Genomic DNA, 27,348 nt, shown 5'->3' with positions numbered 1-27,348 from the left:
CATAATCTGTTCCCAGTGGTATCTAAGAGGGGAGAGTGGGAAAGGAGGGATCAAATGTCTCTAAGAATATACATTAAGGAGAAAAATTATCCAAGCACATTAGGCCTACTAACAGCAAGAGTAATATAATTTTTTAATATAGACCTTGCTATTTATATTAAAATCACTCTTCAGCTTCACACTACAGAAGATTCACAGTGGAAACTAAAAGAAAAAAACATAGTTATTTCTTCCCATCCCAGCCATTTTAAGCCCACTGGCCAACAGGACAGAAAGGCTACCAAAAGTACCTGTGAATTCATAATTGTTCCTTGGTATTTAGAATAAATATATCCTGAATCAAATTTCTCTTTTATGAATTTAGCAAAATAAGTGCCATAGGAAGTGAGGGCAAGAGTAAACAGAGCAAACACACAAATAACCAGCTCCCCAGCTTCTGGTGGGCCCAATGACTTAAAGAATTATCTTTCAAGTTACAGAAATTTAAACTTTGAGTTATAATATTCCCTTCACAGTCATTAACAGGTGTTTGTATTTTGAGTTGAACTGTAAACTGTTTAATGTAGGGAAAAAGGTATTTCAGTTTTTCCACTGTCAAGGGACCATACTAAGACATTTTCTTAGGCCTCCTGTGTATTGAGTTTTCTAGGGTGCAAAACAGAGATCAGTACCTACCATTGTAAAGGGATCTTGGGTTGCGAAGCCCCAAAACAGCAAATCTAGGGGCTTTAAGGTCATGAAGCCTGTCAATGACACCATTGACACTGTCAATAGTTACTGTTATTACAAAAGTCAGAACCATCCTGCATGTCAAGACCAGTCTTCTACCTAGAATTTGGCTGCATAAAGGTTCTGAACAGCAGCCATACAATTTATTAGAGGATGAAAAGAAGTATCTAAAACCAGCAGCTGATCCATTGCAATCATTTGTCTAGGTGTAGATGGGCTACAGAGCCAGTTCCTTAAAAATGAGGATTGTGTCCCATAAAGTCAGATATGGATCTTTGCTGCTGTGCTTTGCTTTCCAAGTTTGTTCTGTGTAGCTAACCTCAAGCAGTGCCTCATTCTGTTGGTTTGTGAGTAACAGATTGAAATATTAACATCTGCAAAACTTAAACCTTCAAGAAAAAATGAAGCATATTAAAGGCTCTTATGTCACTTTCTCAGTTATTCTGTATCTTACAAAAGTGTGTCACTTTGTCAAACATTTTGCATTGCTTCTTATGTCTGTATCTTGAAAATTTCAAAGATGTTTGAACAGTAATACACAATGATCAGATAGACATCTGTCAAGCCCACACGTATCAGAAGCAATGATTTCCTGTGGCTGGTTTGGGACAGCGTGATTCATCAGATATTCTCTTTTGCTGTGACCTCCTGTAGAAGTCACAAGCAGAGTGTCTGCAGACTACATCTGCTTATTCATTTTCAGCCAAATTCAGATCTCTTAAAATTCAGAACAGTCCTATATGCATAATAGAGAAAGCTACCATGGCAATGTAAATCCTGGGAAGAACAACCATCATTTTCTAGTAACAATATCACAAATATATTGCAAAAGTAATTCCAACGCTTGAGCCAATATTATATCATTAAATATCAAATGCAGGATTTCCCTGTTTTCCTCATTGGCAAAGCTTTTAAAATTGTATCCAGCCTATCTCATTTGTCTTTCATTTTTTTACAGTCCTTATCTCCTTGCCGATATTGTTGCAAATATGACTCATAAAGTGTGTTTGCATAGTATTGGGGTTTTGGTTTTATTTTTTTACATGCAAGGTGGAACCAAATGCTTAACTCTAAAAATTAACTATTAAAAATGTGATTCACTAAATCCTGACGTTCTCAAGCACTTCAAAATAAGTCATATACTGCTTTGGGCATTGGAGATAATAGGAGTCAAACATCATGTGTCATTTACCTTAATGGTAACAGTAATACGTCGGGTGTCTAGTATTTGCTAACACTGGAAGAATGCGTGCCCAGGCTATCACCCTTAGCGAGGCTGTCATTCAGCTATTCATTTGGGCATACCTCGAATTTTTAACATGGACCTATTGAACCCAACTCTTGCTTGAAGACAGTAATGGATTTCAGAATGGTGCTGGATCAGAACCCAAAAGAGGTTCATTTCAACCTACAGGGGCAGCCATTAGAAAGACTCTAGTTTAAGCCACTTACAAATAAGAGTTTTAACATGTTTACCTCTGTTCTGTACTTCTTGAACCTAGAGACAAATGATCCTCAAGATATAGACTCAAGATGCAGCACACTGGAGCCCAAAACATGAACTGACTTGCCTGAAGTCATGCTTCAATTTAGAGGCAGAAAAAGGAGAAAAAAACCCCCAACAAACTGGTTTCTCAATACCATCTCCTTTTCTGTTATTCTTCCCTTCCATTTCTGTCCTCTCCTGTCACTCCCTCCCACCCCTTTCTCCTGCAAAAAGATTAAATGAAAAATGTACAGAAAGGTCAAGGACAGAGAGTTTTGTCACTGATACTTAAAAGAGGTTTACAGTTAAGTACTGACAAGCAGAGTCAGAATTCATCCAGCTATATTCTCTTTCCTAAAAAAGAAAAAGACAAAGCATCCACCAGCAAATACATGATATGACCTTAGTACATCCCATCAGTGATAGGCGATTAAAACAGTAACATAATATACAACCCTTCATTACTATCCTTTATCTCACTAAATATTTGTTTCACATCTATCAAACCACTCAGTATTACTTTCTATTTTATATCATACTTAGTATTCCTGGAAAAAAAAATTATTGCTTATTGATATGGTATATGGCACAGTAAATATAAAAATACCATTTCTGGATATTTTACTTCTTTATGGGCTTTTTTTGCTGTGATTTCTTTTTCTGCAGTTCTACTTACAGGCTTTGTACTCAAAGCTTTGCAACTGCTGCATTTACAGTGTTTCTTTCTAGATGACTTTTTTTGTTAGTCTCTTTGGATTCTTTAATGGATCTGATTGATCAGAAGACAATAGACCTGAGAATTTAACTCAGGACTACCCCATGTATGCCTCTGCAGTTCCTTAGAGTGCACTGAAATTCCAAAACATCCTACTTTTGATTAAAACAAACCCCTAAACATGTAAATTTGGCTCTAAAACTACCCAGGTTTCTTGTTCTCAGGTTTTAAATGTATGTGGAAACAGGAAGGGGGAGAAAGGAAATACTAGTTTAAAAAAAAGCCTACACAGTTGCAAATCAATATTGTTAGTCAGCCATACTACAAAAATACTTTAAGGGAGGATTTTGAATGCAACAAGGATCAGATGTTCACATTCTCCACAAGTGAACTTAAACCACCCTCTTAATCTGGCAGGCATCTGGGGAAAAAAGAGTTAGTGTTAGGAAGCTGAGCAGGTTTTGTCCAGGTTTAAAAAAAAGCTCCACATGGTCCTAGTAGTCTGAAACTCTGCAATCATCAGGCAATAACCTCCTGTGTCACAGAAGCATCTGGGAATTTGAGAGTGGGGAATGGCTGGCCATTTATGACAAAGACAGTCTTGATCCAATTCGATCTGAAATTAACAGTGAAATCACAATTTCTTTCAATGATGAAGGAAATCCTCCACAACTCAGTCTATTAAAGAAAAAGTAAGTTCTCCCCAAATGTATGTATCCATGCAACATTTTACAGTACTGCTCCTTCAGACTACCAGATATATAACTTAATATCACATATATAGACTTAAAATATATTAAAATATCTATTATACAGATGCATGTTACGTCAAATAAAGCAACAGGACTGAAACATTGTCCTGGAGACTTTAGACTGGCATTTTTAATCCTGCAGAGAGACAATGACTTTATTCTTGTTTTAGACATTCTGACTAATTAATAAAAAATATCACCTGACCCCGGCAACAAAAGTTATTATCTTTATACCTAGCTTTCAGATTGCTATTATCACAATGAATGAATCTGCAATGCATGTTATTGATTACCTACAGTCAGTACCTGATTATATGTAATTTTCTCTAAACAAAAGGCTTTTCCTGAGAAAACTAGAGTAATGTAAACTATGCTCTTTCATATACTTAGATTTTTTTTTGAAGAGGTTTACAATACTGAAAGGACTGTCTCAGGAGCATTCTAATTAACCCTGAAGGCATTGAAATGGGAGGTGAAACCACTTGTAAAAATGGAATGTAATCAGATTATTTTTTAAAGCTTGGATGTTCTCTGTGGAAGTCTGCTCTGCCTTAGAATGTGCATTTGTTAAAAATTATTACTGGTGTCACTAGACCAGGGGTCCTCAAACTTTTTAAACATGGGGCTGGCGCATGGATGAAGTGGCAGGCAGTCATCTGCGGCTGCTTGATTTCTCGCCCCAACCCCCGGCAGGGTGGGGGTTCTGGATTGAGGACCCTGGGGGGCCATATCCAGCCCGTGGGCCATAGTTTGAGGACCCCTGCACTGGATTATCTTGTCTGAAAAAATGCTTTCTCCTTACTTTTTTGTTTACAAATGTTGTCAGTGGAATGCATAGGTGTTTGAATAATTCTGCAGACCTACTGGGTATGAAATTGTTCTCTCACTGGAGAAAATGGGAGTAACAATGCCAAGTCATAAAAACCTATTGGTTTCAAATAAGTTTAAGGGCACACTTAGGGCACTATAGTGTTTGTTAATTAACATCTCGATGTGAACAATAAATAAGAAGATACGAAATCTTAAAACTTCACTCTAAGGTAGATGGCACCTATTTTTAAAAATTAATTAATTAAACACAGAATTGTGACACAGCTGAGATAAATTTCAGGAGAAATGATTACTTGTGTTGATACGCTGGACTGGGCCTTGAATGATCTTGGATCTGTTCCCAGCTCTACCCTCAGCTTCACCTAGAGCCACATATGCTTCTTTAGTCAACATTGCATGTTCAAATATCTAAATGCCTTTGCAGAGAGGTGTCTACTAAAGTTTTGAAAATGCTTAACTACAGTAGTAACTATATGTTGACTTTGGAGACCTGATGTCAAACGTAGGCTGTACACAAATGATAAATAGCATAAAGTCCTTGTTCAGACAATACCTTATCTAAGATTCAAATTGATCATCAAACCTCGGCACCTGAATCAGAAAGTTAAGATAACACCTCCTCAGTCCTGGGGACAGGTCATTTTCAGTAACTGACAGAATTTAAGTTGCTGTGATTTAGGGCACAGTTAGCAATCCATAGGCCTCCTGAAGATTTCCTTCCCCTCCACCTCCCATAGTCACTAAGTAGAGAATTTTGAACTGATATACACCCTTTGGTTACCAGAATAAATCCCATCATTTAACTATGGATATCAATTTTTGGTTGAGTTTTCTTCATCCTTTTTTTCCCCTCAGTATTGCTACAGGATAAATGTATTAAAATTATCTGAAGAGCTTCTATCTAATTGGATCAGACAGTGTCATAAGAAAATTGTGAGCAGATTCATTTGACATGTGAAGGCTAGACATATTCTAAGACAAAACAAAGAAATTTCTTCTCTGCATAAATAATTGGGAATTCAAAAACATTTCCATTTTATTGTTTACTCACATAAAGATTCTAATTAGTGCAAATCACTGAAAACCATGAACATCTTATACCATTTGGAAAAATCCACTGACAAGAAGACTTTCACCTTCCTTAAACTGTCCTGGTTAAATGATATTAAATCAATCTAAGTGACAGAGTAGGTAGGAGTGATACTCTAACCTAAAGTCTCTCAAGTACTAGGAACTTAAGGTCCAGAAGGCCCAAAGAATTTTCTTCTAGTAGAAATATTGTGTAAGTTTATCTTCAGGACAAGTGTGATAGCTTGTGCAGGATATCTTAGTGGCATTAATCAAAGTCCTTCTGTGTAGCCAATGGACTGGGCCACATCTGGGGAAAAAAAAAAAAAAAAAAAAAAAAAAAAAAAAGCAGCATGAGAACAGCAAAGGGTAGAATCTACAGCTTTTAATATGATAAACTCAGGACGGGTAGCTCCAGTGGACAAATACACTGTGTATGTTGACATACTGGGTGCTTTCCAAGAATGGTGCAAAAGAGAGTGCCCTTGTAGCCCTGAAATAACACACAAGGTCCACATCAGCATAGATCAAAGCCAAGCACAGCATAAAACTGTTTGGGAACTAACAGATTGTTATGGGTAAAGGAATAAAGGATATGAAATCTTTATGCTTTCAGTTCCACCCCATGGCAGCTAAGTGTAAACTACTCTGTTCACTAAAAATCTCTGGCTTCTGATTATGTATGAAGAGTCTCACCGTTAACCTTGCAGAAGTCATGAAAGAATCCCCAGGTGCAAAGCAGCAGCCGAGGCTGGTTTTCCAACAGCTTCACAGACAAAATCCTTGGCCTTCAAGTGCTCTTGAGATCACAATCTGATTTTTTCCCTAACTAAACCTAATTGTCAAATATTCATGATAACGGTTTCATGAGTTACAGAATAGAGTCCGGGTGAGGGCCCTGAAACACTCTCTGAATACTCATAACCACCCAGTACTATTTAGAATGTTGCAAGCTCACCACACTCCTCACGTGTGTCTACCATCAACAATGCACTACACTGTGAACACCAATAAGGCAGAAGAAATAGTTTCCTGTTAAGGGTAATGGTGGAAAAAAGTGCATTCTATTCCCAGGCTTTTCAATACACGTGTATACATTAGTGCAGTAAAATCTTGGGAAGATATTAAAAAGGGGGCAGGGGGAAATGAAGATCTCCACTGCCGGATACCTTTCAGTCGCTTCTAGGCACACTGCTAATGTAACGCTATTTGTTACAAATTCTTGCACAATGCAACAGAACAGTTAGTGGTAGTAGAAGCTATCCGTGAGTAGTCACTGACTCAAAAAATAGTTTGTATGTAAAAATATGATACCCTTCAGTATCACAAGAGAAGCAAGCTGTAGAGGTAGTTGCAAAAAACTGAATTTATGGTACCATACATTGTTCATGAAGGACAGTAAAATAAGGGAATGTAATAGAAGATGATTTGAAGAATTTCAGAGTTAGTTTTTGACTCTGGAAAGGCAGTCAGACATACTGGAAGGAATTTCATTGAAACTGGATTGTTAAATGGCAAAGAGAATATAACATATTTCAAATGTGAAAGAATTCGCTGTTTTGATGGAATGCATACTTAAGCTGCAAGTATATTTTAGCAATATATAGGTTATAAAAAATATCATGTTTGTGGAAGTCAGTTAAGTTGCTGGATTTTTTTTTGATCTGGGGTAAATTTCAGAAATTAATCCATTAAGGTGGTCCCTCAGTATTCTCAACAGTCAGATCCCATTGAACACAGTAAAACTAAACTGTAGTAAAATACCATGAATTTGGAATAATATAAATGAACACCGTGTATTTATACTGTTTTATCTGCAGAGAATTTGCCCTTACTGAAATTCAAACCATGCTGGAACTATCTAGTCTGATACCTCTGCCGAAGCAGAATCCACTGACTTTCTGTAAGGAATCAAGTCACATGTGGCACCTAAAACTGCTTATGCTGTAAAAGGAGAAAAATGCTTTCTTAGAAACACTAGATGTACATCACAACTCACATCACAACAAGATTTAGTAAAATTAAACAAGGTGAAATATGGTGTTACTGAACAAAATGGCTCTTATCACTCTTCTTGGGTGATTAAGTCACATGAAAATTAAAGTGTTCTGGGAACTCCACAAATGACCATAAAATCCTATTTCCACCCACTCAGAAAGTAAGCAAATGTTTCTGAAGTGGCCTGGAGAGCATACTTGTAACAAATAACAAGAATACATGTGGCAATTTATATTGGTAGCCAACAATAAAATCCTGTATTTTTTATCACAGGCATTTAGAGTAGGTAGAACCCTTCACCTCTAAACACAAATACTACAGTTTTATACAGAATATACTTCATAGACAACCTTTTCCCTGACCAAAGGTTAATACTATCCTTTAATCAGGAATCCTGAAACAAGCATAAAAACAGCTGGACTGGAACACTGCAAAGCAAAAGCTAAGTATTTCAAAACTACAGAAAATATAAATACTATAACCTTTAATTTCAGTAGATAAAATTCACCTTTGAAATTTGCAGCAGGGAAGATTACCTCTACCTCTTGCCAAACTATAAGCATCAATTAAGGTTTTGAGTTGCTTAAAAGATCATGTACGGTTTGGTTAAAATTTTGTTGGGTCATCTGGCATGGATGTGAGAGGCATCTCATCTTTTTCTAGGAATGCAGAATGAGGATATTTTTCTTTCCGTCACCTTCCCTTTCAATTAAAACATTTTTTTTATGGTTTCTAGACACAAATAGACTTTAAAAATAAGCAACTGAATTTAATAACTTCATATTTAGAAAGGAACTGCAGCTTTCATACTTGAATCTGTATTCTATAGGAGTTTCTACATGGGTTCTGGTTCTGTTAGCAACAAAGCAACGTTAATGGAAATATACCTCCAGAAAAAACTGTCGATCTCTGATTTATGTATGTTTAAACAAGCACAGTTGTACAGTTGAAGTAAATTTTGCAATTCAAATTAGTCTGTACATACTCCTAGCCTGTCTGGAATTACTGTAGCTATAATATAAAATGATTGAGAGAGACATGAAATGAGCATTGAGACAGAAAGCTCAGATGACTGAATCTCTTTCCAAAAACCAAAATTAGACATACCTCTTAATTCAGTTATAATCTAAAATAACTCACAAGAAGATTGAGAAAGAGCATGGAAAGAAATCTTAAAATCATGATCACTGAATGGAAGTGAAAGCAAATAATTGCTCAAAGATGCAACTCAATGAAGATTGTTAGTCTCATTATTTCATTAGACGTTCATACAATAGATAAAAGTATCAGTTTAAAATAGAAATACAACATGCATAACAGAAAATGACTTTAGAAAATAGCAAAATATTTTTAAACCACCAGAATATTTACACTAAAACCTAATGTTTATCATTTAAAATATTGTTGTAACCTTTGAAAGAAGTCTCGGCTCCAGTTCTTCTCACTGGGTAGGACAAGATGAAACTCTCACAGTATATGATCAGAGTATATATTTAATTGTGCAGCTATTCAGTCACAAATGCTGCCTGTGGGCATTTTACTCCACATTGTGTGGGTACAGGGCTACTCATTTTAATTATTCTTACTCCAGATTTAAAAGAAAGCTTGCAGTTCACTGCAAATTTCTTTATGCCTGGTGGCTTGCTCATAGGAACATCATAAAAATGTTCAACACATCTGATAAAAATGTGGAAAAGGAGAATGTGTGTGCATCTACCTAATGTTTTCCTCTAGCAATAAAAGGAGCCAACTCAGAACTTTACACAGTTAGAATATCCCATTCCCCTCTCATTGAACAGGTAGTTGATAATGACAAGCCACTATTCCATAGGCTTTAGTAATCACTTTGATTCCATATTCACTGTCACATAGTTGCTCCTGTCATGTAATCCTCAGATTACACTGCTGTGAGGACACCCACTGCATGACACTGTTGTTGACCCACGCGATAATCTCCCACATGCCACAGAAACATCTATGCTAAACGTCAGGCAAGGTGGGGGGGTGTGTGTATATGTGCATTTACTTTTTGCCTTTGCCAGTATAAATCTGCTCTGTAAAGATGATTCCCAATTTGAGAGTAATAAAAAAAGAAATTAAAGTAGTAATATTCCTAACAGGGTAAACCAGGTGAAAAGCTGTTTCAAACATCTACCATAGTATCTAGGATATCGGGCCTGTATAACCCCAGGGAGTCCAACTGTTGCCAAGTCCATTGTCATCAATAAAGTGGGACAAACTGCATAGCCATAATAATCCTTCAATGGAAAAGGGTGCCTTAGTGAGAGTACATTAATACATTGAGATGACGTATCACTGCATTCTGGGAAGCAGCTACGAAAACATGATATGGTCAAGGAACTTGTGTCCTCCTAAATACTGCACAAATCAACCCAAACGCTGGGGTGATACTTATATACAAACACATACATGTTGTCAGTATACAAAATAAATGAATAATTAAAATAAGTAAAGAAAACAGACTAAGCTGTTTGCTTTGCTATTTAAAACAAAAAGCTTACACAGTGCAATGAAATATTTATTCACTATGTTTTCCTTTTGCTGATCTATTTTTCTGGATTGATTACCTCTGAAAGCTTTCCTGACGTGAGCTTTTGTACACTGACAAAAGGGAGATGAAGCGAAGCATCTTGATTAGCTACAATGCAGATCAGCTTCTAGTCAAGCTTAGCAGAACAGGAAGAACAGAGAGCATGTGGTCAGAAGGCTACGTCTATCATAAGTTAGGTTTTATGGGGAAGAATGATCCACCATTCCAACTTCACAGAAAGCAGAAAAACTAGCAGGTAATACTTACAGCTGAGCTTCTAAATTGCCTAGCTCAGTTCTTTTGAGAAACTGTAACAGAAAGATCGGTTAGATTTGATTGTTGTGCAAGCTGTAGTTGTCTTAACAATTAATGTGCTGCCTCATAATCAGTGGGTTTCAAACTAGAGCCAGGCCTTGAGCCATGCCTGGATTCCTAAGGTCACCTGGCCTTATCAAACTTTGATTATATTTGACTGCAACTGTATTTTTTATAGACAGTGCACATTGCCTATTCAAATGTCCCTGAAAAAATACACTTTTAAACAAAACCACAGAAAGGTTTTTATGACTATCTACTGCACTTAAAAGGCAAATAGACTTGCTGAACAACTTCTGCATTGCATACTAACATCCTCCAAGGGAGTATAATGTTTGTCCTTCCTATATATGAGGACCTAGCCCTTCTGTTAAGTTCAACCTCCTAAAACCTACGAATACCACTGCTTACATTGTATATGAAGGTGAAAAAAGATGTATCTGTAACAGCCACAACTGTTAAGTTGCAATTTTAGTTAGTGCTAACCAGGCACTTTATCTGTGCATCACTAGCCTGCTTTCCCGTTGAACCCACTTAATTTTTAGTAATTGCTCTGACACAGATTATCACAAGTAGTTACGTGTTACCCATCAATGAAATAAATGAGACCGCTTGATTTCCGTGTGAAGTTATGCTGTGATTTGATAAACTAAGCCCAAAGTACACAGAGGGTTATTCTATGCATTATTGTCATTCAGTTACAAATGTCTTCAAGAAATTTGCCTCTTTTCTTGCTTTGTAGGCAAAATGTAGTGAAAACAGTATTTTCTAACAAATAACCCTTTACTGAAATTGTAGTTTCATGCATTTACTATTTCCTAATTTATGGGAAAAGTAAGTACTATTAAAAATCGTAACTAAATCCCCTAAGAAGTCCACACTGTCTCCCAACAATAAGTTTAATCACATAGCTATTTTATTCATGGAAAGAAAAAAGAACAAAAAACACAGAAGACCAAACAAAAACGTGAGACATTTGCATATATTATAAATAGTAAGTTTCATCAGATGCAAAAAAAAATTGTGCTGTCTAACACTAAAAGATCACCACTACAATGATAATTCTTGGTAACTACAGAGTCTGCATATGTCAGCACCAACTTATGGGGGACCTGCAGAGGTTTTTAGCCCTGATCAGTCTCTACAGTGATCTTGAATCTTTTATGCAAACCACAAATCATGTAATTTAGGTGCCTTACAGTGACTCCAATTTATGCTGTGACATGAAAGATGAGTCAGCTGGACCCAGAAAGGTTAAAGTGAAAGGGTGACAGCATCAGTTTTATGCACCTTGTTCTAACACCCCTCAGCTGCAATTTAAATTGAGATCTGGCAATCACTTGATTCCTCCTAAATAAACTGCTATTCTCTGAATATACTATATTCTGTCATAAACCCCTTCATTATTTGCTACAAAAATGGCAGTCCTGTCCTAACTTTAACTCTGCTTACAGTTACCTATGTAATAATGTATATTGAATGAATTATCAAATATGGCTGTGAATGAAATGCCAGACTTGCACTGATGCATGGTAGACAATTAGGTTGGATTATATACCATAGAATCCATACAGTGTGCATAGTAATTTCTTCTCTTCACAAGAAGTGCCCCACAAATGCAACAAAGGACTTATTAGCCCTTCTGCGTCAGCTGTGTTTCAATCAACATGTCCCTTGTCTCTAGGGGTCTGTATATTATACATGCTGATTTTTCCTTTTTTTTTTTTTTTTTTTTAGTAGGATAGGTAATGCTTTTCTGTATTACACCTCCCTGGGCCACTTGCTTAGAAAGAAAACAATGTGGGGAGGCTTTGCTCAAAGGCTGTTTCCTACCATCCAATAAAAAATAAGTATCATAACTTCAGCTTCCTCTCTCTCTCCAGATAATTACAAAGAGATTTCATTGTGTCCTCTGTACTATAGAGTCCATGAAGAAAAGGGCCTTGAGAATTCAGTGTCTGACACCTACTCCTTTTTCGCCAAATTGGAAAGATAGCTTGAGTATGCTCTTGCCATCATCAGTCATCTTAGATCTGTATACTCAAGTACTAAAAGCCTTGCAAATAACTGTTCCTTTGATGTATAGTAGTAAATAATTCTTATTAGATACATACAATTCTTTAACAAAATAATTTATAAAATCCTTAACTTTAATTACACACAGGATAATTTGCAAGAAATTCAAAGAATTCATTATTTTTTAATAGTATTAGTAGCAGGATTTTAAAAGTAATACTAAAAGTTTTGTAATTCATAACAAAATAAATTAAACACCAAGTAAAGAAGTTGCTATGGTTTTTTTTACTTTTTCAACCATTTTTTACTATTAATTTTAAATCTATAAAGATTGCAGCTAAATGAATATGTACTCACTGTTTGATAACTCTGACAGCTTGCATCATGCAAAATATATCAAAATAGTTTTGTTATTACAAGACAAAACACATAGATTTTCTGATTTTTCCTTTCTGCATCCTTAGGATAAATGCAAGATTGAGAGTTTAAGAGAGGTGCAGCACGGGGTAAGAATCAGGTTGAGTATGATATCAGACTTGTCAAAGCATCAGTGGAAGGGTCACAAGAGTCATCCAAGCTCTTCTGCCAAAGTGCCTAATTCAAATTCTAGTGCTCAGCTAAGTCTGAATCTATTATTCCATTCATGTTTCTATGAATATTACAGTCCCTTGTATACAATAATTTGGCTTCAAAGCTTCCCACTAAAGCTGAAGAGAGAAAATGCACACCTGACCTGATGCTATTGCAGTTTGTGCATGAAAAAAAAGCACTTCAGCAAACCATTTATGATATGTGTATTTAATATTTCCTAATGCTTCTTTGCCATTAGCAATTTTTAGCAATTAATCCCAAACAGTGGGAACAAGTCTTTTAAATTACATTCCTTACTACCGGTAAAACAACCAAAAAGCACAGGTTGACTGCTGTTGTCATCAATACATCAGTTCCATTCACCACAAGCAGAAAAGACAGGACCTTGAAGGTCAAAGAGTATAGGGAAGCCCAAAGGAAATATCATGTTGGATTTCTGTTGATGCTTCTAGCAACATAAAAGAATACTGTCTGAACAACATTATCTTGTTATCATACCACATTAAGAACAGTTGCAAATATTCTACATAAAATGCTACACCCTTGCAGCTCATTTGCATTTGAAACCAATAATTTCAATGACAATTTATGATCTCTAGTGAAAAGCAACTAATTCTTAAAATGATCTTTTAATGAAGCAAAAAAAAAATAATCAGTGTGCAGTACTGAACTTTGGATAGACTTCTTTCTGCACACATTCTTAAGGCCACAAATTATTTTCCTGCTTTTTAGTGTTCAATGTATTTCACAGAAGTACAGGGCACTGCAGCTACACGTTTTCACTTATAGCAGCTTCCAGGAGAAAAAGTCAAGAAATGAGCCAATGATAAACATTTTATTTTCTAGCTGGGATACAAACTCTGAATTCATCTCAAAACATCCAAAATGTGTACCTTTGCAAGATATGACTGACAAATTGGGGTGGGGGGGAAGTACAAAAATACTATGCTTTAGGAATCTGAGCAGAACCAGAAAGTTAGAGCAACTCCTCTGGTTATCAAAGCGCACTTCCACTGCAGATGTGAGAACTTATGGATTTTGCCAGCTATACAAACAGAAGCTGCCTTGGCAACTGCAGTTTCACATGGGCAGGGAAAATTTCTCTCCTGAGTGGAATGATAACCAGATTCTGCCCTATGTTTTATAGTTACTGTTCTGTCCTTCCACTATAAAACTGGAAGTAACAAAACATCACGCACATATTCAATATGGTCATGATACAAATATAACATATGAGCATAAACAGCCCTCACACATCTGTCTTAGGATTTGGGACTTTATCAGAAATAAACTAGAGTAGAAGCAGAAATTTATACTGCTCTACCATGAAAACACACATCCCCTATAAAGTCTTTGCACACCATCTTATTTTACATAATTACTTCATTTTCTGGAAGTATTTGTGCAAAAGACAACACAAAGACCTTGCATTCATTACAACACTAGGCAGTATTGTGTGTTTTGTTCATTTTGAAAGCTGTACTGGTTAAGACAAATCTTTTATTAGAAGGCTTTATAGCTCTGCTGTTCAGAATGAGTTTGAGTAAAATTTCACATATAAAGCTCACAATGACATTTTTCCTATACCAAAATTGAATTTAAGAAGGATGTGCTACATTTTAATAAAACATCTCATGGTTTTCAAGTCTCTTTTTATGATTCTCTAAGGAAAATAGAGCAAATTGTATTTACACCCACTGAAGTTCTCTTGCTGGTGCTTTAAGATATATTTTCTGGTTTTGTTTGAGTGCCATAGTATTTACATTTTCAAATTATCCGCCAGTCTATATTCTCAGTAGTTACTATTGTTACGACTATTTTCTCTTTCTACCATATGTTCACTATTACTTGATTATCAAAGGTACTTTGAAATGCATTCTATGACTGAGCATCTAATCCAGGAGGAAGTTATGTGTTGGTATGTTCCCTGATCACTTCCTCAGGGAAAGAATAGATTATTGAATAGATTGCTTTCCACAATGTATACTTTTTACATGGCTTGGTTTAGGCCTAGATTTCATACCTGGTTTTGTACAAACGAAGTATTTATATGCAGAAGGTTCGTTAGATTAATTAATGTGTTTTCCTGTCAAAGATGACCTTTAATGTCACTTTCTGACTTCCAGTTATGAACCAGGAACTGGGTATGACAAAACAGGATTAATACCCAACTATTTAATTGAAACTCCAAAATCTAGAATACACTTCACTGCATGAGACAGGATGACAGGATATTCTTCTGTCCTAATTTTCTCCATTCAGGAATGGCAGAGATATAAGAGCTGTATACTTAGTGCAGGCCTAAAATAAATCTGTAAACATAACAGGGAAAACACACTCAACTCACTGAAATCTTAACCTGCAGGTAAGATAAATTTCCTGAGCCACCTCAGCTTTAGCATCCTCAGCATCTCAATAATAAGAAACTTTTTTATTACCACATTTGGAAAAGGTATACATATATATTTTATACAACTGTATTAATAAATAAATAATAATCCCATCTTTCCTTGATGTAAGATCTCACATACACTACTGTATAAAAATCTCTTAGCCTTGACATTTCCTTCTGCCACTGCAGCCCACCTCCAAATGATACAGTCCAGATAATTTAGCTGTTTCAGGTAAATTGTGCAAAAACATCTGTGTGACAAGTTCTCTATATAGTTGTTAATTCATACATTAAAGAAACAAAAAAAGTTCATAAGGATGGATAAAAGCCGATTTTATGTCAATGTTAAGATAAACAGAACTGTTCTAAGTAATTGCACAGCTTTTTCAACTACAGTTTAATGGTGCTTATGTAAAAGTATGCCTTATGTTACACAAGACAGACATCACAGGAAGTGACCATCATGGACTCTCCTTCAATTCTAAGAATAGTTCAGTGAAGACATTCAGATGTGCAGCCATAAAAACCAGCTAAAATTTCAAATACAAAACTTGCCTGCAAAAGGCGGTCAGGACCAACTGCTAATGATGTATTCTGCTTAACCAAACACTTAAAAGCACAGAAAGGGAGAGTTAATATCCCAGTTCCCCCACCCTGTCCAAATATAACACTATTAAAATAAAGCTAAATAAGTTCTTTGCATCCCAGTTTTTCTGTGGTGTCAGTGTCATCATCCAGAATTCCCTTCCCTGAATCCTCACTCAGCTGTAGCTCCAGAAGGAGCTCAGCCTGGACATTCTTTCATTGGATGTGCAGAGTCTTGGCCATGACAAGGAAATGCATTCTTAGTTTTGGTGTTCCTGAAAGGTTATCACCCAACACAACCTCAAGAACATCGCTACTAAGACAAACAAATACTTCATGCTTTCCTTTTGTATTATCATTCCAACATATCCAGATATTCAGTTAAAATGAAAGTTGTATTTTAACAACCAATAGCTGTAAAAAAATATTATTTCTATCAGTTACATAGAATACCTTACAATTATGCTTCACAACTTTAGTTAGGATTCTTAGTCCTAGGCTACTTAGGGTATTCTAGTACCAGAGAGATGGCAGGTAAGCTGGGCTGCCCAGCAGAGCTGCTTGTCTACAATTCTGACCAGATTAAATGGATAGCTAAATAGGCAAACAGAAGTAGGATGAATGGCAAATGACTGCAAAAACTAATGTATCTGCAGACTTTAGCAAAGCTAGGTCAGGGCAGAAACAGCCACCAATCTCACGGCCATGATGTTAAGATTGACCAGTCTTGAACAGAACCACTATGAAAGCATCCTTTTTGAAAATCATTTTGCTTTTACTGTAGAAGTAACTGTGTTGTGGGGCTAAGGTAGTTGCATTGCAATGAAATATGCATTTATATCTGACAAGGAAAATGCATTTCTTATGTAGGTTGTACACCTTATTTGGTATCTCTCAACAATACAGTTCATTGCTTTTAAGCAGCTGAATTTTCTAAAATGTGCAACAAGTGACTTCAGTGTTGCTTATTAGCAACTAGAACAAATCTGCAACAAATTCTTCAGGTTTGTTTTTAAAATGTATTTTTTCTTTTCAATAAATACAAGAATGTGTTATCACTCCAATTTAAACATAAGAAGTGAGATGTACTGCAGAATCACTTTACTGCATGAAAAATCTTCCAGGTGATGATCCAAAACTTACTAAAGTTAATAAGAGGGCTTTCTGGTGCTCAGCTGCAAACATATGTGCATATCCTAATTTAGCTTCTGACTCACTGGCACGTCTGAGTGACTATTTTGTTACTGGTGTTGCATTTACAACCGTATGCACTTAAAGACTATATTAATATTGAAATTGTGATGCCCTTCAACATCTTGGAGCAAGATGCTGAACCCAGCACTCCTGCTGAACTAAATGTGACAGTTTATGACTGTCCACCAAACCTAAGGATGTATAATTAAATATGTATTAAGTGCAATTGATTAATTAGCTGGTATGCTTGCAGCATAAAATATATGCTATACTTAAGTAAAAGAGAATATTTTACCTTGCTTGATAAGGTTGACTGTTGTCTTCACTGAAGAACAGATGTGTACTAGCAAGCTCCCATGGTAGAATTCAGATATTGCTGAAGGGTAACCAAAGACGAGAGAAGCAAGCGTACACCTAAGTAGAGGGTCTAGTAGAAAGTATTATTACGGCCCAGCTGTAAATGGGAACTCCCGAATAACTGCACAGCCCAAGTTGTACATTAAACTTTTAGAAATATCTCAAATTGGACAGACTGAAGAAATCAACAGAACATTTAAAAAGAAGTCATACAGCAGGAAAACAGTTGTAAAAAAGCAATATGAGCAGAAGGAATATTACAAAGATATAACGTAAGAAAAGCTTATACAGAAATACACCATCTGCAGATGAGGCAGACTGATTTCAGTTGATCAAGAGATATAAAGTTGATACAAATTGATGTACGTTAAGCAATTAACTGTAACGATCACATTTATATGTTGTGGTCTCTTACCAGAAATAGACAAAAATGCGACAGCTACATTTCTGTAGATTCAAGGAAGAATTCACTACAATCCCTTGCAAGTTCTGCTGGGAAGTGTAGCATAAGAGCACTTGGGAGATGCACAGACAACAACAGTGCCATGTGAACATGAGAAGTCACTGGACCATTGTCTGCACCAGAACACTGGTTTATCCAATGGAAAATCCAGTGGAAAATAAGTATCACGGAGCTGGTGAAGTTGCAAAGGGACATTCTGCTTTACAACCTTCACAATTATCTTCTTTATCATTCAACTTAAGGCAGCTCACAAAAACAGTGTCTAAGTTAGACTAAATATGTATGAAAAGCAAATCAAGGGCATTACTACAGAAATGGAAACAGTCCTTGCAAACAGAAACAGAAGCAGCAAAGTATTAAATAATTCATATAGCTGAGCACTTTGCGAAAAAATGCTCACTGTGAATTGCATATGGATATCTGGTTTCATGACTGGAAAAATGATTTTGAAACTCCAGAAAAAAATTTCATGTCATTAATTTTAAATTCAAAGGAATATTGAAAACAATTGTATGAAGATCAATAAATAACTATAATTATTGAGGAAAACTATGAATAAAACATTAAATTGCAGACTGTAAGCCTCTAGGCACTTTGCACCATTAAATATATTTCTATTTTTATATCTCAATTTTCTCTGAAAAAAATGAAGAAAATAAAGAACTTTAAAAGAAAATGATGATTCTTCTACTGAAAAAGAACCTTGAACACCACCTTTGTTATGAATAAAAATTACATTGAAATGAAAGTCAGCTTCCAATACCATATTATTTAAGTAGAAAAGAGCAGGAATTTGTTCAATGAGAGAGAAATTGCAGGGTAGACTATTTCCAATATAGCATGTACATTTTTGGGTACAATACATATATTCTGATGTACCAAGTTTTCTGAACATTGGCATACAAAAGTGTATCTCAAGAAGATAAAAATTACTCCTAGAGATTCAACTGAAGCAGCAGTTACAAACAATTACTTTCTCTTCTTGTCGGGAGCTCATGGTCTCTTGAAAATTTAGTTTGGTGGTCTCTCTAATTTCTAGAGCAATTAGATGAAAAAACTGTATGAACTCCTGATGCTTTCCATTTTATAGTTGCTGTGCAGACCAAATAACTAGTTTTTTCTATAGGATTGTTGTATACAATCTAAAATTAATTGTAACTGAATTTTGTGTATTTTTGGTGTAAATATTTTTTTATATAATTTAATGTCATTTCATTATATAACAACTATTGTTTCCATGTGTATGATGTCAGTGCAGGTCTTCAGTTATAAAGATATTTGCTGTAAATTGCACTAATCACAGAACTACTTCTGCTTCAGAACATGAACAACATTTAATTTCTTTGTAATGGTTCTATTTAAACATTAATACCTATCTTTTGTTACACTGCAGGGTTTCTACTTTCTGATTCTTGTTAAAAGCTGATGGCTTTTTTCTGCCTTTCAAATTTGTGAACTCATAATTTACTAAGTAATCACTTCCATTCAGTATGCCTTTTTTCAAACCTTTGTTTTACAAGTATTTAGTATGTGCTATTGTAGGTTTCTGTCAAGTAGTCTGCATCACTGGCCTTACATTGCCCTAATTACTAACATCCAAGCATTGGTCAAATGCTTCTAAAAACCACTAGACTGCACACACCTCAGTATAAATTTGATACTGCACAGTGTTCAGCACTCTTCCTCTAAATGCAGCAAGACAATAAAATCATCACGTACTTGTTTTCTTAATATACAAGTAGTTTGATAAGTGCATTAGCCATGTATTTAAAATTAAGTACAAGAGAGATAAGTCTACAACATACCACATTATTATATTTATTATTAATTCTTGTGAGATCTAGGTATGTGTTTTAATTTTCAGCTTCATGAGTCCTTCTCTCCTAGATCCAAATTCTTTCATCATTATAGCAAGCTCTGCCCTGATGCAAGATGTTGAAACTTCCTCACCCTTTTAGCCTATTCCACAATATTCAGAAACCCTTTTCTGATTTACTGTACAAATTTATTCTTGATCAATAAATACAAATATGGTAACAGGTCAAGATCTGATTCCATATCTGTCAAAGTTAACAATACCCCTACACCGAATTCAGTAGGCTCTCTGAGTGGCAATAACTGACAAAGGAAGCTACAGGTTTTGTTTCAGAAATGAGACCTTCTTCTGTGTTTATTTACTGATAGAAAGTTGACTGCATTGTTACTGAACCAAAATTACTGAGCAGATGGCATAAATTTTAAAATAATCATACTTTCAAAGGCCAGTTACATGCTATTTACTTGTAACCTGTGAGGATCACCAGGCCAAGCTGGAAATGTTTTAAGTTCAGCCCTTGAAATAGAAAATAGTATTACAAATTTTGGACAAGCTGATCCTTTAAGCCCTTCTCATTTCATGCACAACATGCGTTGCGTGTATTCCCAACATCCAGTGAACAATGTAATACTGAAAAAAGCCTCAAAATACTACCATTTTCTCTCCCTCGACCTGCTGGCCACGCTCCTCCTAATGCACCCCAGGATCCCACTGGCCTCCTTGGCCACAGGGCACACTGCTGGCTCATGGGCAACTTGCTGTCCCCAGCAGCCCCAGGTTTGTCTCCGCAGAGCTGCCTCCCAGCAGGTCAGCCCCCAGCGTGGACTGGTGCGTGGGGTTGTTCCTCCCTGGGTGCAGGACCCTATACGTGCCTTTGCTGAACATCGTTAGGTTCCTCTCTGCCCAGCTTTCCAGCCTGCCCAGGTCTGGCTGAATGGCAGCGCAGCCTCCTGGTGCATCAGCCGCTCCTCCCAGCTCTGTATCAGCAGCAAACTTGCTGAGGGTGCACTCGGCCCCTTCATCCAGGTCACTGATGAATAAGTTGAACAAGACCCAATACTGACCCCTGTTTCAGAGGCCCTTTCTTCCCTCCTTTCCTTCCCTTATCTTTCTTTCCTTTCAGAGTCTTAGAACCAAATATGGTGGACATACTTGTGATTCAAAAACAAAACAAAAAAAGAGGCAAATGTATTTAAACCTGAATTTAACCTCATAATGCTGCTCTTAGGATCACTATCAATTGTATCACACATCAACAGTGTAAGACAAATTAACACAAGTCTGTTCAGTAACTGCAAGAAATATCTAAATTGTTGATATAATATGGAAGGTGAGATAAAATATTTTAGTAGTAAAAGAAGGAAAGCACCTGCAAACAAGAACAAATTTTTGGATGAACGGATATGCAAACATCTTGCACATTTCATTTTTATAGAAGACGTAAATGGAAAAGCTAACAATCTCCTTTCCTTCAGATTTTTATGCATGGTACTTTCAGGCTGTCTCTTTGTGTGCCCCAGCTTCTATTATTAATGAAAAAGTATGGGAATCCTACACCTTAAAAAATTCCAACAGTCTTAGAAACTGCATTCTAGACTCAGCTTTTCTCACTTGATAAACGTCTTTGTTCTTTACAGGTGAATTCCAGTGTGATGTGCCCCTAGTGCATAACTCCTGCTGTAAGACATCAGTGGGAATGGGTGAGACATGATGCCTTCATTGCTCCCCAATCCCATTATGCATCTATATCTCCTCTACCTACCTAAATAGCTTTATTATGCTCTTGATAGATTCACACAGAAGCAGGAAATCAGCCTAAAGATCAGCACTACTGTAACAAATCTCGTAATTTATCAGCTACCTAAATTATCAGCTATCCTGCTTGTAGTGACTCTTCGAAATTTGACAAATAATAACTTCATATCTGCTTAAAATTTACCAAGTTTAAGTGGAATACATCTAAACTTTTACTTTCTCCTCCATGAACGTCTCCATATGTTTCATATAGATAAATCACATCAACTATTATCTTTTGAGTTTTTCCAATTGCTTTTATACAGGAAACATACAGGCACACATGCATATACAAACGTACATATACATGCATATTTGTGCAAGTTGTTCTCACACACCCAGATGCATGCATAGTGTTAAGTCTTTATCACTTTGTTATGTTAGATGCATCTTGTTAGAAGACATACCTTGTATGTAGCAGAGGTCCGACTGAGCTTCCATCTTCCTTTTTTTCTACAAAAGAAGAGTTTTCCAGTAAGACTTCTTGGCCAAGGCTAACAGTTCATGTACAAGAAGTGGCATTTTCTATAGATCTCCATTGACTTTCTCCTTCATGGTCTTCCGTTCAGACCACAAGATTTTCCAGTGTCATGTGCAACTTTATTTCTCTTGGAATAGAATTGTCTTGGAGCTATTAAAAAAAAATTAAAAAAATCTGTTCATATTTCTGGTTTTATTTGGGGGTTTGGGTTTTTTTTGTTTGGTTGGTTTGGGCTGTAGGGTTTTTTAATTTAGAAAATTGGAAATTGTATTTACAGAGAATAAAATCTTTCCATGTTTCTATTGGTATTTTAATCTTCCCTTTAATGACATTTCTCATTCAAAAATTACTATGTGGTTAAAATATACATTCTTTTATTTAGCTGGTAGATTGAGATTTTTAGTATAATGGATTGATTACTTTCTCATTTTATGCGGATAGAAAAATAACTGAAAAATTTACTTTAATCAGGACACCTCATGAGAGACAGAGCTACATATGCCTAATATTTTTTAATTTAAAAAATATTTTAATTGTCTTGACCCAACAATCAAAGAAGATTAAGCTAATTATCCAAGACACTTCAGTTTCTGAGCAGTAATTGGAGGACAAACAGCATGCTAAAAAGCAGTACTTGGGCTTTAATAATTAGCACCATGAAGAAAGGATCTAACAATAAATTCTTTATACACAAAATAACTGCTGTCTGCTGTGTGCCTATAAAACATATCCTAACCAAAAAAGCATCAAAATTTCAGAAGAATTGGAGAAGGGCGTCTCTTGTCCTTGCTTTCAGAATGCACATTTCCTTCCTGTTTCAGCTTTAAAATAATAATTAACTGAAGAATTGTTTTGTGATTATCACTGTTGTAGAGGGGTAAAAACAAGAGTTAAAGTAAAACGAGAGATGGCATACAGAAGCTGATTCACAGACAGGTCATCATGTTCCGTGTTTCTTGTTTGCCATAGCTCCCTTGACAGCACAAACTTTGTATACCAACTTTTGACTAGCATGAGTAAAAATATACCATTAGTTCCCAGAGGGCTGTTAGACATTCAAGGAGAGCAGGTGACTGATCATATAAACAGCAGCAGACAATATATTAATAAATCAGCAGATCTCCAAGTATTTCCGAGAGTGCCAAGTGACATTTGTCAAGTGACATAGTATCTAACTTCACAATACACATCTTACTGATGGTTTTGCATTGCCAAAACCAGGCAATAGTTTAGTCATATAAATAGTATTTTCTACTTTGGTAGATTCTTACAATACTTCTACTATAGCCCACTCAAATTACCTTCTATCTGACATACACCTCAGCCGTTCAAGATCTCAACCATGTACTGTAAAAATATCTTCAATTTTCATTGCAATCCTTTTGATATTGAAATAGTATCTGCCTAAAATAAATAAACACTGGAGCTCTAAACATCCTTAAATACAGTAGAATCCAATGCCATGTGCATATTTTCTCAGATGACATGAAGGCAAATGGCACTGAGTTTTCAGAACACCACAACTGACTGAAAAGCTGTTGCTGCTCATGAAATCGTTAAAGCCTTGCCCAGATGGCTGGAGTACAGGTTCACTAAGGCCATTTATATCAGATAGCATGGGGGTCTCCAATAATGTAAAAATGATTCTTGGTAACCACCACGCAGATGGTTTTCTCTCTCTCCCAAGGTCCAAAATGATAGGAAAAAATAATATAACTTGTAGCAGCCCTCATATGTCTACAAAACACACCAGAGAGGAGAGAAGAGGAAGGGGAAAAGGCAATCCCTTTGTTGTGGCTTAACCTTGGCTGAACATCAGGTGGCCACCAAAGCCACTCTGTCACTCCCCTCCTCAACTGGACAGAGGAGAGAAAATATAACAAAAAGCTCGTGGGTTGAGATAAGGACAAGGAGATAGCTTGGCAGTTACCAACATGGGCAAAACAGACCCAACCTGGGGAATTTAGTTTAATTTATGACCATTCAAATCAGTGTAGGCTAATGAGAACTAAAATCAAAACTTAAAAACACCTTCCCCCCACTATTCCCTTCTTCCTGGGCACAGCTTCACCTCTGATTTCTTTATCTCCTCCCCCAAGCAGCTCAGGAGGAGGATCAGTTTATTGCAAATTGTTTCTGCTGCTCCTTCCTCTTCACATTCTTCCCCTGCTCCAGCATGGGGTCCTTCCCATGGGAGGCAGTTCTCCACAGACTTCTCCAATGTGAGTCCTTCCCATGGGCTGCAGTTCTTCACAAACTGCTCCAGCCCAGGTCCCTTCCACAGGGTGCAGTCACTCAGGAACAGACTGCTCCAACATATGTATCACCATATGGTCACAAGTTCTGCTAGTAAACCTGCTGTAGCATGGACTCCTCTTTCTACAGGTCCACAAGTTCTGCCAGCAAGCCTGCCTCAGTGCAGGCTTCCCACAAGGTCACAGACTCCTTCGGGCATCCACCTGCTCCGGCATAGGGTCCTCCATGGGCTGAGAGCGGATATCTGCTCCACCATGGACCTCCATGGACTGCAGGGGGAAAGCCTGCCCCACCATGGCCTTCGCCTTCACCTCCTCCTCCTCCTTCTGCACCAGCCTCATTGTCTGCAGAGTTGTTGCTCTCACATAATTCTTGCTACTTTCTTCTGCTACAACTTGTTGTGCAGATATTTTTTACCTCCTTAAATATGTTATCACAGAGGTGCTACGACCGTCGCTGATGGGCTCAGCCTTAGCCAGTGGTCATCTTGGAACCAGCTGGCATTGCCTCTGTCAGACATAGTGGAAGCTTCTAACAGCTTCACACAGAAGCCACCCCTGTAGCCCCCCATCGCTACCAAAACTTTGCCATGCAAGCCCACTACATACTTGCAGCCGCAGAAAAAAATGCAAGGTCTTTACCATTCCCATTTTTGCTTATAGCCTGAGTGCCAGAATGGGTTAGGGACTAAGATGAAAAGATGTGGTATAAAAGTCTTTGATCCTCTTTTCCTACTAGGAATCTAAATTGGTAGTCAGAACAGTAATGCTGCTAAGTTGGAAGAACTACAGAAGCATCACATCAGACAGTCAAAATAAATCCTCTGTGTTTTGACACACTACATAAATTATGTCCTTTATGTACTACCACAGAAGGATGATAAAGAAAAACATGTTAAACCTGAAGCCGAGTCTCTAATATCTCTGGAGTACACTGCAAACTCATCCCAGTTGGCATATTCACCAGTGACATGAGTGAAATCTCCAGTCATCTAATATAGCTGTTCACTTGACACTTGTAAGGTAAATTCCTGAACTTAAGTTCAGGTCTTTGTTACTGCAAGCCTGGAGGCTGCTCTAGTAAAGAGCAGTTTCTGAGATAGCTAAACTCAAAGCTCAGCTAACTGATAAAGTCTTAATCAATCAAAAAATTGGCCCAACAAATAAAGTGGTACATTCCTCTAAAGGCAACCATATGGTTAGCCTGACAACCCCACCAATAAATTTATCAGTAACCAATAAAATATTACACAGTATTAAGCAAGCTGCAGCAGCTCTGGCAATAAAGTAATGTTGGACCAGCTCCTGTCTACACATGCCTGGATTTACTTCCAAACAAGACAGCACAAAGTGCATCGAATACATATACAAGAATAAAAAGCTCAGTCTCCCCATTTTTTCTGGGTATCTTTGTGTTGCTCTGGCCACATGGCCCCAGCCAAGAACTTCCTTATGACTGCAGAACTCTTACAGAGCCCCTCTGGCAGACACAAAGCTGGCAGTTTTACTCCAGTCCCCAGACCCACTACAGGAAGCACCAGGGGCCTGGCTGGGCTTTATCTCTTCTCTTTGGACAGGCATGTATTTAGAGGTCAGCTGGAATACTTCAGAAAATCTCCAAGCTTGCTCTAAACGATAGTAGGTTGGTATAAAACTAGTCTGGGAATAAAATGGGACTGCACAGCTCCAACATCCTTTTTTTTTTTTTTTTGCTTGGTCTTGCACCATTAGTTATCAAGCACCCTACTTTTTGGTCATTCAATCTCTTTTCCTGCTGCAGTTTCCAAGATTTTCCAAGCCCTTTGGTTTCTGACAATATAAGAATTTGATATTGGAATTAATACAGAAGGTCTTCATTACTGTGAATTTTCAAGTTATCTTCATTCAAAAAACAAATATTAATAAGCAAAACAGATTAGGTGGCCCCCTAAATCACCATGTTTGATCTTTAAGCTTACTCAAATCAAAGAAACTTGGAGAACACTTTCTTTAGCTAGCTTTAATAACCTTTGTATCTTTTTGGTTTTGCCTCTACATACTTCAGTTTTCTTTCTGGTGGGACACTACTTGGCTTGGAGACTGGCAGTTATGTATAATAATTATGGTCTGTATTGCAGCCTTCAAGTAGATGCTCACTTTCTTTTTTAACTCCTTAATAGTTACAATTTAGATGCTATGTGGCTTGCAATGCGTTACGATTCTTTTGCACTAAGCTTCTTTTTCCTCAATGCTCTTAATTTTCTTAAAAAGCTGTTAATAAAATGCCAGTGTCCATGTAAATTAAAAGAGACTGAAAAACTTCTGTGGGTGGAGGACATATTAAAATAATATATTCATCCCTAATGGTAATGTGGAAGTAACAACTGTGCTTTGCCATTAGTCAGAACTTAGAATCACACCTATCAAGAAATAACATTATGCACAAACATTATCCCCCTTAACAAGAGCCTCAGAGCAATATTAACTGGTTAATCCTCACAGTGTCACTTCCAACATGGGATTGGAAATTAACATTATTCCTATTCTACAAAGGAAGAATTCTAGCCATGTTTCTTCTAAAGTGCTCTATGTTAGAAGATGTAATCTGCCTGTGGCAGCAAAGCGCACAGACTATGTTCGCTGTGCCGGTAGCTAAGCCAGCTCTAAGAGAATCACCTCACAGATGTCTAGAACATCTTCTCTGTCAGTACAGGCTGAGGCAAAGAGACCAATGCTTCCTGAGTTTAATAATTGCACGTGGAAAAATAAATATAGCAACAATTACTCCTGTGCAGACAGAGCATTCAGGGTGCCCCCCATTATCTGCAAGGTAATTACATCATTTAAGGAAATGCTAATACCAGAAATACTTATTTAGATAATGATTTAATTTCTGAGTGATGTTCATAATTTTTTTGCCTAAAACTATGACTAATATACCTTCATAAACAAAGCTTGAATTAACCTACTCTGGTTCTGC

Source organism: Falco peregrinus, chromosome 8 (assembly GCF_023634155.1).
Source record: "Falco peregrinus isolate bFalPer1 chromosome 8, bFalPer1.pri, whole genome shotgun sequence".
Lineage (NCBI taxonomy): Eukaryota > Metazoa > Chordata > Aves > Falconiformes > Falconidae > Falco > Falco peregrinus.
This window is presented reverse-complemented; position numbering follows the sequence as displayed.